Source organism: Crocodylus siamensis, chromosome 1, assembly GCF_052110815.1.
Source record: "Crocodylus siamensis isolate JL-2025a chromosome 1, ASM5211081v1, whole genome shotgun sequence".
Taxonomy (NCBI): domain Eukaryota; kingdom Metazoa; phylum Chordata; order Crocodylia; family Crocodylidae; genus Crocodylus; species Crocodylus siamensis.
This window is the reverse complement of record NC_143395.1, coordinates 67,623,015-67,636,611: the sequence shown is the minus strand read 5'-3', so window position 1 is coordinate 67,636,611 and position 13,597 is coordinate 67,623,015. Positions and strand designations below refer to the sequence as shown.

Genomic DNA, 13,597 nt, shown 5'->3' with positions numbered 1-13,597 from the left:
AGAACAAGGGCTACAGGTCTGAGACTACTAGAAGACATTCTCCTCCAAAACCTAAAAATTGAACACGTGACTCCTCAAGTCTCACCGTTCCTCTGCTGTCCAACAAATACCTGTGGTATGTGCCCCAATCCCTAGGGCTTCCACACACCCCACTCCAACTGTCTCCCACTGCTTTTGTCAGTTCAGATAGCAGAGGTCTATGATGCCACTTACTGGATTTTCTATTTTTAGTTCACTTAAAACCCCAGGGAAACTCACCTAACAACTGTAACCTCCACATTCTTTTGCCATAGCCAAGCTCAGAAGTTAGGTAATGCCGAAGTTAACATTCTCAACCTTCGCAATACACCACAACCCCAAATGCTGGATGGCGATAGCAGCAGGGAGCTTGCACACAGCAGCCACTGGCACCATCCAGCACTCTACACTGCCACCGCATGCCGCTTCCCCATATGAACCCCTGGGAAGATTGTGACCCCCTTTTAAAGTTGCTCATGACCCCACAGTTTGAGAACCCCTGCCTTACGCATTTCTAATTCAACACCACTTCTTGAGATGCACACCAACAAGTTCATCCAAACTGACAAGAGATCAGCATAGAAGGCTTCCAGGAATGGAAGCAATCCCAGTACATTTGAGCTCAAAGGCCAACTTGAACTCTTAGTATTTACCGTGTCTTTTTGTCCAGAGGACAGTTGTCTATAAAAATCCCTGATGAGTCTCATGTGCCTTCTCTCACATACTGTTTGGGAGAAACAAACTCAGATGCCAGACTGTAGGTATATTGTACTGGGAGAAGAGGAAGAAGACAGGAATCAATTATATGAAGAACAACGAGCCTGTCCTTTAATCTCCACATCAGTGGGCATGCACTGCTCCAAATGCATTCAGAGATTGCAGCTCAAGACCTGTTAAATTACTTCCGAGAAGCGTTCAAATTAAGGTAGCTTGGCAAAGTGGACTTTGCCTTCTTTTATCAGCTGAAGAAAGCTGCTTGCGTTTCTTGTGAGTCTTCAGGCCTGTCAATTTATTTCCGATTTCTGGGTAGGAGGAAAGATTTCTCCTCCCCTCCTTCAGTATAGTCTCATTGATTAACTCATCTGCAAACTGAGCTTAATGATGTAACTTTAATCCAATTATGCAACTTCAGGTGATTTTGAGTAGCTGTAGTGGAAGAGATCTGAGGATTTTAAGACATCCCATAATGACAAAACGATGGGATAGAGTATTATCAGCTAAGAAACTATCAAAGAGAACTCGGACTGAGTGGTAGAGATGAAAGGACTACTCCTTTTATGCCCAAAAGGCCATACAGCATCTAAATAGGACAAAATGTGTTTGTGTTGAAGAGATTTTACACATGTACAACCCTCAAATCACTAGAATACAATATACTAGAAGGGGTAGCCCACAGACAAGAAAACACACAAGAAAGCCTAATGCTGAAAGCAATCAGAAAGAGAGAACTAAGGCCAAGAAGAAAACTGTTATAGGGTACTTCAAATACCACATAAATTGGCTATCACATGGACAAGACTTAGGAAAGCAGGTTTCTAAATGATTGCTTCTGGGGCAACTCACCCCAGAGACACTATAGCTCCAAAGTGTGACCACTACAATTGAAGCAAAAAGTCTTCATTAACCAGGAATGCAAAAGAAAATGGGAAATGCAAACACTGAAATTTTAAAAGGGAACTAAAACCCCATAAAAAACAGGCAATACAGTAATTCTAATTCTTTGTTTAGTTCAGCAGGGATCATACCACAGCTGTGTCACAGAAGGTAGAAACACTCCAAGAGGAGGAAGATAAAGAGAAAACACCATATTTAAATGACAAGTTATAAAATTGTGATGTACAAGTTTGTATACAACACAAACTCAATGGGTGCGTCTACATGAAACGAGTTACTGTGAAGCAGCATAGTTTACTTCAGTAATCACGACTAAATTTGCTACCTGGAAATGCAAGTAGCAAATTTACTTGTGATTACTAACTGCACAGCAGCGTTCGTGTAGATGTCTGACTGGAAGCAAATCTGCTCAGTCAGCCAGCCACCAGGATGTGGAAGATTGCTCCCTACCCCTGGGAGCTGCCTGCTGTTGGGATGGGCTCTGCCACTGGAGCCCGGGAGAGGACTATGTCCCCTTGGCCAGGCAGCAGGGAGCTCCAAGCCCTGCCCTCCTCTCCCCCCAGCAAGATCATGATTGGGGTGCGGGGGGCTGGGAGGCAGGGATCTCCCAGCGCCAGCCCCATGGTCTTGGAGCTCAGGCTGGGAAGTGAAGATATCCCTGCTGGTGGGGGCTAGAGCACTTGTTCCCCACGCAGCTCCATGAGGATGGCGCTGCGTGGGGAACAGGCTGGGGAGCTGAACTGAACTCTGCAGCCTGTTCCCCACACAGCTCCATGCTCACAGAGCTGAGCAGGGAACAAGCTCCCCAGTCTGTTCCCCACCCAGCTCCACAATTGCAAAGCTGAGCAGGGAACAAGCTCTCTAGCCCCCACCCTGCTACTGCAGAGCAGGGGCTGGGAACTGTCCCAGTTAGGTGAGAGTCCCAGCCCTATGCCCTGATCAGGCAATCAAGGTGCAAGGCTTGGAAAGAGCTGCAAGGGTAGGGCAGGTATCAGCCACCCCCTCCCCAAACCGCTTGTAGGGAATCTAATAACAAGCCCCTGGCTGGGCAGGGAATCCCCACTCAGCTAGGAGCTCACTACTGATAGCTGCCCCATCAGCCGATCAGGGCATGGGGCTGGGACCTGCCCCACCCAGGCACCTATTTCAAAGTCCCCAGCCCCAATCAGGGAGAGGGCTAAGGGTTATTGTCGCCAGCCCAGCAGCGAGCAATGTCCCAGCCTTGGCCAGGAAACAGCCGTCTCCTGGCCCAGTGCTCCCTGCCAGACCCTGGGCTAGCACTCAGGGCGTGCCTAGAGTTCCCCATGGTGGCAGCAGGGGCCTGTTGCAGGGCCCCATAAAGTGAGAGCAGTTTGCTGCCATTAACAAATCTGCTCCTGCTTCCCTACACATGTAGACACCTGCCCAGGAATATTTATTCACAAGTACACTGCTCCCAGATCTAATGCATGTGTAGATGCACTCAATGACATAGAAGGACCTTCCATGCCTATGCTCTTCTTTTAATACAAGAGAGGACCTGTTATTTGACAACAAACAAACAAACAAAATCAATTAAACAATGCTATAACCAGATCCTACTGAAGTTCCTTTTTCTGTTCCTGCACTTCAGAGACCTTGGCAGACAGAATGAACTTTGGCCTATCCTTTAAAAAAAAAAGAAAAGTGAGAAAAATTGAACCAAATTAAAAAAGGTAGGGGAGAAAGCAATATGACTAAGAAAGAAATTTTAAAGGTAGATACAAAAAAATCCAAATACATGAAGCTTTCAGAAATGTTGGGGGGTGAGAAAAGAAGAGAATCCCATGCTTTGATCACCTGTCCAGTCAGAAAATATGGCACTTCCATGGTACAGAAGAAAACAGCTCCTCTACTTGTGGGACTGTTGGAACACTACAGCTTCTCCTGTCTTTGCTTTATGATAAAGAAGTTGTTGCCACCACAAACAGACTGAAAACTGGAATTGAGACTATGCAAAACACAGCCAGGGGCAGATTAATATTAATTTCCTAAATTTTTTAGGGGCCCTATGGGCCAGACAGAATGGCCTGGCAGGCCATTTTCCCACCCCTGCTCTAACATCTAGGTCAGCAGTGATAGGAAGATTCCCCTCTTCAAGCTCTTTGGCCAACTCCCCAGTGTCCCCCAGTGGCCCACAGGTTCCAGCCACACCTTGTTCCCATCCTCTGGTGGAAGGGGTGTTGCACACCACCCCTTCTTTCAGGAAATTCTAGATCTACCCATGCATTCTGGGCACCCTTGAAGTCTTGGAAAGTAAAGTGATGGGGCTGAAACATTTAAGCTACTCATTTGTATTTGAACCAAAGCCTAGAGCACTCGTGGATATCGTTTGGCCATGTTCATTGTAGAATACCTACATTCTAGCATCCCTGCACTGGAAGGTCACAACCTAGCCCCAACATGTCTAAATGCCTGAGTTTCAGTGCAGGAAGTCAGTCAGGTGTTAAATTTCTCACATTTCTAATAAGTTAAATAGCAGAATGTGCACACAACTTTTTAAAAAAGGATTAAAAAGAATGGAATGGTAGCTACAAAATTAGCCCTAGGATTAGTATACAGGAATAAATTATCTGTCTTTTTTTAAATACATTTCGTGAAAAGATCAGATACTCACTGAAACAGAATAGCTTTTTAAAAAAAAAAAGAAAAGAAAAAAGAAGATTGGTTTGGGATGTTTCTGCAATAAGACTGCAAGTAATTTAACCAATTTTCTAGTTTTTCTATCTTCTGCTGAAATACTTCCCTCCAGCCCTGCTAGAAGATAACAGTATTTGTTACATACTCCCTGACAAAAAAAATTCATCTAAGGTTGAACGGTGCAACTAAGACACTAAAGCATGACTCGCCTGGCACACATTTGCAGTCTCATCCTCAATCTCTACCGTTTCCCAGCACAACCAAATACTATACAAAAAAAGCTAACAAAAGACTTCACTATATACTCTATGGAGTTTGAACTGTAAGACTGGATCCAAAATAAATCTGCCTTTCTTTTCTTCCATTTCTATTTATTGTAGTCTGAGAAGAATATACTATAGAAGCAAAGTTGTATTAAAGTCATACTGTTTGATGGATGGGAATAAATTAGTTGGCCAAACTGTAAAAATCTTGAAGCATCATCAGCTGCACCAGGGTACTGAACAGCTACCCCCGGTACCATCTGCCTGGCAACAACCAGAAGTCACTGATGCCCCAGGCACCTGGCATCATTGTTACACCTTTGAATCTCAGTCTTTTACCTCAACACAATACTTAATGAAAGGCACGCTATTCAATTGTCTTGATTATTATAAAATCTTACAATTTTTGGCAGGCTTTTTTTTAAAAGCCAGACTCTCTCAAGTCTTCACAATTTTTTGTCCTTACCTCAAGTAGTGATACTACCCATTTTGAGCAAGAATGAAATCAGACCCCTAAATCAAGATACAGTAGCTGCTATTTTCCTAGTAGCCTGAAGTGTGATGCTGCCTGTGGTAAACATGCCTGTTCCCTAGGATCTACGATTTGAGGAAATTTTGAAAGAGACAAGGAGGGAAAGAGAGGTAAGAGGGAGGCTAATGACTAATCTATACATGGCATGAATCAGCACAAGTATAGAGCAGGAGTGTTAACCTTACTACCTACAGGCCAGATCCAGCCTGCAGAGCTAGTGTGTGTGACCCACAGGACTATCAGAAAGATCAGGGAATTCAGAAGAGGAGAAAGCAGGGACAGGGCCTGTTGTGAAATCCAAAGTACATGTCCACAGTGGTGGGCAAGAAATGGCTGCATTAGCCCCTTCTAATTCTGCCACTGATCATCCTAACACCATGCCCAGATCCAGCCCACAGAGCCCCACAGTCCAAATCTGATCCAAGGACCCTGAGGAAATTTAACACCCCTGCTATAGAGGAATAATTACACCAACCAATCTCCCTACATAGACAAACTTAAAGGGGATCACGTACAGAAATGTGGACCCGAGACAAAGGAATGCAGTAGGGGATACAAGGAAGAGGGGTAGCAGAATAGAAGACAGGAGACTGTTGAGATTAAAAAAACCAGAGTATCAGGGTCATACAAGGAACAGGATTCAGAGGGGATACACAAGCAGGCAAGGGGAAGAAAAGGAGAATGCAACCTCCTTTTTACATAGAGGCTCCTCCCAAGCAGCAGGGGAGGCAGCTCTGTGTGCACAATGTGGGTAAAATATTAGCACTGCATAGATTAGTCTCAAATACTAAGAAAAAAAGCACAAACTACAGTGTCATTTTTAATTGCTGTTTTGATCCCAAGATTTCTAAATCAATTCTATATTTTGAAGAGTTCAACAGATGATTTCTCAACACTGGAAGGGATAGCCGAACTTTAACATTTGCGATTACAAATCCCTATTTCACACGAAGGATAGCATTTCCCAAAGCATCCAAATGACTTGTATAAGTTTTAAAATGGGAATTGGGTTTCCAAGTATTTAAAGCACTTAAACTACTTTTAAAAACAGGTCCTGACTAATGCAGCAGGGTTGGAGTGTTTCTATAGCTGCAACCGTCTAGGAAATGCATGAAAGGGGTGAGATTTGTGTGCATTTGTTTTTGGGTATACTTTATCTCTGCCAACCATGCAGTTGTTCTTATGTTAACAAGCGATTGGGCACACTCTGCCTTTCCTCAGGTCTGGGGGAAAAGCAGACACGGTGTGAGCTAAATGGCAGATAAAGCAAAAGCAGTTCCCTTGCTCCTAATTAATGGGTGCTTTCTGAGCAGCCTAATGAACTAGCATCGCCAACAGTACAAGTCTCCAGCATCTAGAATCTCCAGGCCAGCTGTGTTAATGGGGATCACGTATGCAGGTTATTTATGACTAATACACATTTGACAATACCCACCCTTAAGCAAGACCCGGACCCCACTGAATTTTGCCAAGAGGTTAGATGGTGGGTTTGGTTAGGCTGCCTCAGGCAAGGGGTTGGACTAGATACCCTCTGGAGGTCCCTGCCAGCCCCACTTCTCTAGGATCCTGTTGTATAGCTCAAATACTGCCTATTTCTTGTGCTAGCTGAAGGGAAGAGTGCTTGCTTCTGAAGCCCAGGGACCTTCTCTGTGTAAGCTTGCTTCAGCAGCGTCCCTAAAGACTTGGCAACCCTGAGGGTCCGCAAGGAGTCTGGGACCTTAACGCAAATCCTGGGGGCTCATGGAAGCTCAACCACGTGACATCTCAAGCAGAACTCCTCTGTACTTCTGGCACTTGCTTCAGGACCTCGCAAGGTCTAATCCTATGTTTCTCAACCTGTGGGTTGTGACCCAAAAGTGGGTTGCAAGAACATATACAAGATGCACAAACAAGCTTTAAAAACGGAGTTTCCTTTAAAGGAGAAAAATGTGGGAAACCACAGCTTTTCCCCTGCAGGCTGGCAAAACTGCAGCCTGCGAGCAGGGTTGGACGAACCAGGTGGCCACCTAGGGACCTGGGCAGAAAGGGGGCTCAAAACCGGTAATTGCTGAATTAGTATTATCATTATCTCTGACAAAGGGGGGCCTGTTACTAAAAGTTCACCTGGGGTCACCAGAAGTCTAGGTATGATGCTGCCTGCAAGGGGCTGCTTGCCCCCACACACTCCCCCCTGCCCCCCATATTGAAGGGAGGGTGCCCAGGAGCAGCAGATCACAACTGGGTGGGGATTGGCCATCAGTGTTTACAAATGGGTGCTGGCACAAAAACAGACGGAGAGCCACTGACGTCGCTCAAGGCAGGATCATCCCCGACTCCAGGTCTCTTCCCGCCCTATACCCCTGCTGGCAGGAGCCCCCCCAGCTCCTGCAGCCCGACCCCTGCCCTTCCCACTCTACACACGCACAACCCCCGGGCCAGCACGAGCCCGGCGCAGGGAAAGCCGGCGGAGCCCAGGGGCCGCCACCACCACCTTCCTGCTTCTGGAAGAGGGGGTCCCTGGGGACAAAGCGAAGCAACCCCCTCCCGCCCCACTCCACTGAAGCACTAAGGCGTCTCCCTCCGTGTAACGACCAAGACCCCCGGCCCCGCAGCACTCACACGTGGGCGCCGCCGCCGTCCCGCCCCGCGGAGCCTCCTGCACGCGCCGCCGCGGCGCAGCCAGCCCGGCCTCGCGCGCCGCCAGGGCATGAATGAATCAGCCCCAGCCCCGCCCATGTCACGTGACCGCGCGGGGTGGGCGCCCGGGCGCGGGGCCATTGAGCGCGCTCGCTGGCATTACCGTATTGCTGCGCGTTTGCGCGCGGCCGACCCTCGTGCCTGCCAGCCCGCTTCCCCGGCTGCATTGCCTGTCTAGCGCCTCTTTCCCTCTGGGGGCTGAAGGGAGGAGCGCCTGGGTCCGGCCTCGCTCAGCGTGGAGGTTGGCACCCTGCCACCATCGGCAGAAAGAAAGAAAGAGCGAGCCGGGTTCCTCTCCAGCAAGGGGAGATTCCTTGGCTTGGCACTGGAGGGCCTGCGCTTGGCACTGTGCAGAGGTCCACTTACACTTTGACTCTTGGGGGGAACGGCAAAAAAAACCCAACCAAAAACCGATTCACTTAATTAATTAATTAAAAATGAACAAATAAATTTGATAAAATAAAATAAAAATGGTTAATGTCCATTTGAAGGAGCAGTCTGATGGGAGCCCCCCCGTTATGATTTTCAATCCTGACGGGAAGGGCTGTCGTCTCTTATGGGGGGGCTCATCCCTCCTCCTCCCTCCCTCAGCTCCCCTTCAAGTGACACCTTGGTATTGTGTGAAAATCATCTCTTTCAGATACCAGATGCTGCAGGTGGAAATCCCTGCTTGTATCTAAACACCTTGCTCTCTGTGGGCACATCTACACCAGACCTCAGCTGCCCACTAGACTAAGTAGTTCCACAATAAAGGGCTCTGTGTCTATTAGGCTGCAAACTAATGAACTCCACAGCAGGTTTCTACTTCTAATACCATCACTATTCTGCTGCAGAGTTTTTTTCATGCACATCAACGCTTGTGTAGGCACTGACAGGGCTGGCTGGGGCACGAGGGGGCTTCAGTGCGGGGGCTGCCTGCTGATTAGCCCCACACAGGAACACCCTCATGCCCCAGCCAGCCTTTCTACAGCACCATGAGATGGATGGAGCAACCCTGAGCTAGCAGGCTGGCCCCCTGCCCGCTGGGGCTGCTCCAGCTCTGCTCCATGTGCTGCAGTGCAAGTGCCAACACAGAGCCCAGAAGCAATACATTCCAGCAGGATATGCACCAGAGTTTATTGCTATGCCTTAATATGCAAGTGTAGATGTGCCCTGTATATAGCTGCCTGCTTTTCTCAAGGACTGAAATAGTAGGTAGCAGGCATGTTCTTGAAAAAAGGATCACACGTTTAAAGGTCAGGAGTTGTGTATTTTCCTTGTCATTTCCTCCCTTTCTCCAGCTGAAGCGCTCATCTCAGCTACTGTTTTAAAAAAATGAGTCTGCTGCCCCTTAACAGTAACTTTGGATAGGGCTCTTACTGCCTCCGGCAGGAGGTTGGACTAGATGACCCGTGGAGGTCTCTGCCAGTCTGATTTCTCTATGACTCTACGATTCAGCGGTGTCCCTAAAGACTTAGCAGCCCAGAAGGTCTACAAGGCTGGAGCTTGGGAAGGAGCAGGCTTAAGTAACTAGGGAGTCTGGGACCTTAACACACATTCTGGGAAACAGCTCAACCTTGTAGCATCTCAGTTCCACCAAGATGTAACACAGGCAACCTGCACCCAAGCACTGTGTCAGGGGCACCAAGGAAAGAGCCAGCAGGCTGCAGCCTGTTCAGAAAAAGGGAAGCTGGTGAGGAAAGATGCAAACACCACATGAATCACAAGCTGGGGGCAAGCAGACAGGTGAGTCACCAGCTGGGTCTACCAGGGGTGTGTAATAACTAGACATGCTCATTTTAATACAATATTAGGTTACAGTAAGTTTCTTCAGGTTTGCCTAGCTCATCACAGTGTTCCAGTACTCATAAAAAAAGACCCCTGGCTTGTCCCTATACACAGACAAGGACACTATCTAACTGTTTCCTGCTAGCTCAATGGGAAATCTGTTGTTCTTTCTTCCTATTCCAGATACATTGTTGTCCTTAAATCTGACTGCTGGTTAGGTCAGCATATTGCATATTGAATGATGCAACCTGTATTTCCCATCATTTGGGTACTCATCTCTGGCAGAGCTCCGGGAGCCCAACATCAACAATGTGCAGACAGATGAATGTAGCATCAAATTTTAAAACCCACCTACTTATCTAGTGGTGAAAAAAAAGAAAACAAGCATAACTAATGAGATAAGCAGTGAACCCTCACTTACTACTTTCCCGTGTTACTGATCAGCACCAATGACACTGCTGTCTTATAAGGACATTTTTTAGCTGGAAAAACATTCTCTGACATTTAGTTTCTCTCCATGGGAGCTTGATTTAGCTGATAACATATTCAGACTCCAATATATTTCCTTTCCTATGCAGTCTGGGGAACTAATTTAAAATTAGTTTGTGTCCTAAATGCACCATGCATTAAAGGCCAAACAAAAATATGCTTACAATATCTTAAATAAAAATAGAGCAAATGATTGTAACATTTTTTCCCAGATCCATATTTGGTTTTGGAAATTGGCAAGTGTAAACTAACATTCCTTTAATTTTTTTAAGACTTCAGGCTTCTGATCATTTTAATGCGAAAAACTCAGATACAATCAGTAGAGATACAATAACAATTCACTTGGGTGAGTCAAGAATCAGGGCCCCCTTCCCCAAAATATTATGTTAAGGGATTCTCTCTGCTCATAGTAGTTCAGAAGTATCTACAGGCAGTCCTTGGACTTACAACACAATTGGCTCCTGAAAACTACGTCTTAGGTTGAAACGTTGTAACTCGGAACCGATTTTCCCATAGAAAACAATGTTATAATGGGGGTTGATTCCCGAACCAAGGCCTGATACCCTATTTTCACCAAAAATAACCCAGAATTTTGTACTCAATCAATTATAGATGAGTAATATAGCTACATTAATGTATTTATATTGTAAATAGCAATCATCTTGATTTGGAAGGACTTCTTTGAGGTGACTTTGCTGGACTTTTTGAAGGGCTCTTGGTTGGACTATTTGAAGGGTTCTTGGCTGGAGTCTTCTCAGGAGTCTTGGCTGAAGTTTGTCTGCTTTCTTAAAGAAAATGTCCAAGAAAGTTTGAACAGATGTTCTCCAAGGAAATGGCAGCAAACTTGTTCACTGGCTTGGTGTTGCATGGTGTTGGGTCAAGCATTGTAAAGTCAAAACCGACATCAGAAAGTTGAAACAGGGTGTCAATTTATAAATGTTGTAAGTGCAAAACATTGAAACTTGAAATGTTGTAAGTTGAGGACTGCCTGTATTAACTTCCTTTGGAGATTGTTGCAATGGCTGATCATATTTACTGTTGAAAATATGTGTCTTATTTCCAGTTTGAATTTGTTGGACTTTAGCATCCACCTCTTGGTTACAGAACCCTTTAACACCCAGTATTTTCTCTGCGTGAAAGTGCTGTACTTATACCACATAATTAGATTATCTCTTTTAGAAAAGCTAAACAGTCTAAGTTCTTTAAGTCTCTCACTGTAAGCCAATTTTCTACAAATTGAAGTTCAACCTTTCTACTATAAAGTGACCACCAGGACTGTATGCACTATTCCAGCATCAGTCGCACTACAGCTGTAAGCGAGAAGTAAAATCACCTCCATGATGATATTTGCTGTTTCCCTATTTATGCATCCAAAGAGCTCGTTGGTCATCTTTACCACAGCATCATACTGTCCCTTCTAACTTCTAAATCCTTTATAGAGTCACAGCTTTCCAGAATACAGTTAGTTCTTCTGGAGACAAAAGGGCTGCATTCTGTGTTCCTTGATGAATGGCCTGGTACTTGGCGGTATTAAAATGAAACATTAAATAAAAAAAATATGGGTCAGCGTTAGAAGTGATCCCCTTCAGTACCCCACTCAAAACACCTCCATTTTGTGATGATTCTTTGCTGATGACTGGTTTTGACATCTAACAGTTAGACACTTCACTGCACTTGTTGATAATGTATAGTGCTAATTAGAATGTCATGCAGTACTAAGTCAGCTGCCTTACAAAAGTCACAAGACCATACATAAGAACTGTCTTTTCTAATTCTTCTATATAATTTTTGAGGTGGAGAGGGACCAAGACTGCACACAGCATTCAAGGTGTGGATGCACCATAGTTTTATAAAGAGGCATAATTATACTTTTTGTTTTCGTTACAATTTCATTCTTTATAGTTCCTATAATTTTTTTGCCTTTTTGACTGCTGCTGAACACTGCACTCATGTTTAAACTCATCCAAAAATGTTACATCTGTGTAGTTACCTCTATTAACCAAAGGCATAATCTTATTAAAAAATGAACTCAGAATGGTGTGCGCACTCCTTTTTCAAAAAAAAAAAATCATGTTACCCTCAATTAATTATATTCTTAGCCTTTGATCTTCTATTTGTTGAACCATGTATAGGTCTTTCCATTAGTTTGTCCGGACCTGATGTCAGGCTAACCTACCTATGATTACATGAAACAAACAATTGCCCTTTTTGGAATATTGCTGCAACACTAGTGCTCTTCCAGTCTTCCAGTAGTCCAAAATCTATGATCACTCGGCCAGAAATCTCCTTAGCCAATGACCTTTCCGGTATATTTTGGCATAATGTTGAGTATCTGGGGAGGATAAGAGAAAAGCATCAAGGGTTTCTGAGCTCTTGTTCTGTCTGGAATCAGAAGCAATGCTGAGGAATCATCTCCTAACTTCATTGCTGTTATCTAAGGTTTGCATTTATTTGTAAGTGTGGTATGTTAGATGTGAACCAGCTTCACTCCAGTCATAGTTTTCATGAATCATGATCAGTAATCCTATTTCTTGATTTTACAGCAATCCATCCTGTCATTTTTGACAAAACAATCCCCAGTATCTGTAGAGCACAGAATGAGTATGAAGCACAACAGAAAAATGTGCTGCAGGTTATGAGATATGATGAGTTGTACTATGGATTTCAAGCCTTATCAGACCGCTTTGTTCATCCTTCGTACCCAATACTCCATAAAAATTTAGAAGTCACTGGAGTGATGGGCTGCTTTGCAAACATATGCATCATTTTTATTGTACAGACTTCAGTTTTTTATTTATTGTACAAAGTAATTGTTCATCTCTAACGTCTAAGCTGCTTAGGGCTTCCCAAGAATGTTGTGCCAAATGGAAAGCAGAGACTTTAGGTTTGACTTCTATTTTCAAAATCTGAGACATGGAGTTCTCTCTAACCCATGTCTCCCAGCAGGAAGCCTTACAAAACTCACTGCACACTGTAAATCCTCCATGTGTTATTAAGCACTCTTGGAGTAATGAAGTAAAGCAGCATAAGTCACTTTGCAATTCATATCCAACATCTCACATTGCAACCCCATCAGGTAAGGGGCAAGCCTGCCAAAGCAGATAGGCATAGACGTCACAGTGCAATTAGCAACTTTTACTAACTGGAAACTTCTCCTTCCTGCTCCTTCTCAATCTAATCATTGACTAGCATAGGGGCGCTGTGCAATATTAGCACTGTTAGATGTGCAAACACCTATCATGAGTCCTGAGATAGATCCAGAGATTTCAAACAGAAATTCATAATGTCAAAAACATTTTATCCTATTTTGGTCTTTCTGAGTTCTTTGCAACAGAGGTTCTTTGCTCCATTATTTTCCCATGCTTAGAAATGAAGTGAAAACTAAGAGCTGGAATTTTCCACAGAGTGCCTTAAGTCTAAAAAGGTTGAGAACCACAGGCATAGAGGGGATAAACTAATCCAAAGAAAAGGAGCCAAGTCTGGTGCTTGTACATGTACCAGGGGTTTACTTCCCCTAAACTGAAAACAGTGGGCTTTTATTGTGACAATTAAAAATTCACCATTTCAATTTAGGAGCTTC

At 44.7% G+C, this 13,597-nt stretch overlaps 1 protein-coding gene across 2 annotated transcripts in view; it reads right to left on the bottom strand.

Moving 5' to 3' along the window:
• MRAP2 (melanocortin 2 receptor accessory protein 2) overlaps nucleotides 1-7,938 on the bottom strand; it is a 53,500-nt gene extending 45,562 nt beyond the window's left edge. Inside the window, exon 1 of one of the 2 annotated variants that reach the window (XM_090035922.1) lies at nucleotides 7,865-7,938. The gene's annotated coding sequence lies outside the window, so the exon portion shown is untranslated. Of the gene's footprint in view, nucleotides 1-7,683; nucleotides 7,796-7,864 lie in introns of those variants that run through there. The other variant, XM_090035914.1, reaches the window with a different exon arrangement.
• Nucleotides 7,939-13,597: the final 5,659 nt, after the last annotated feature.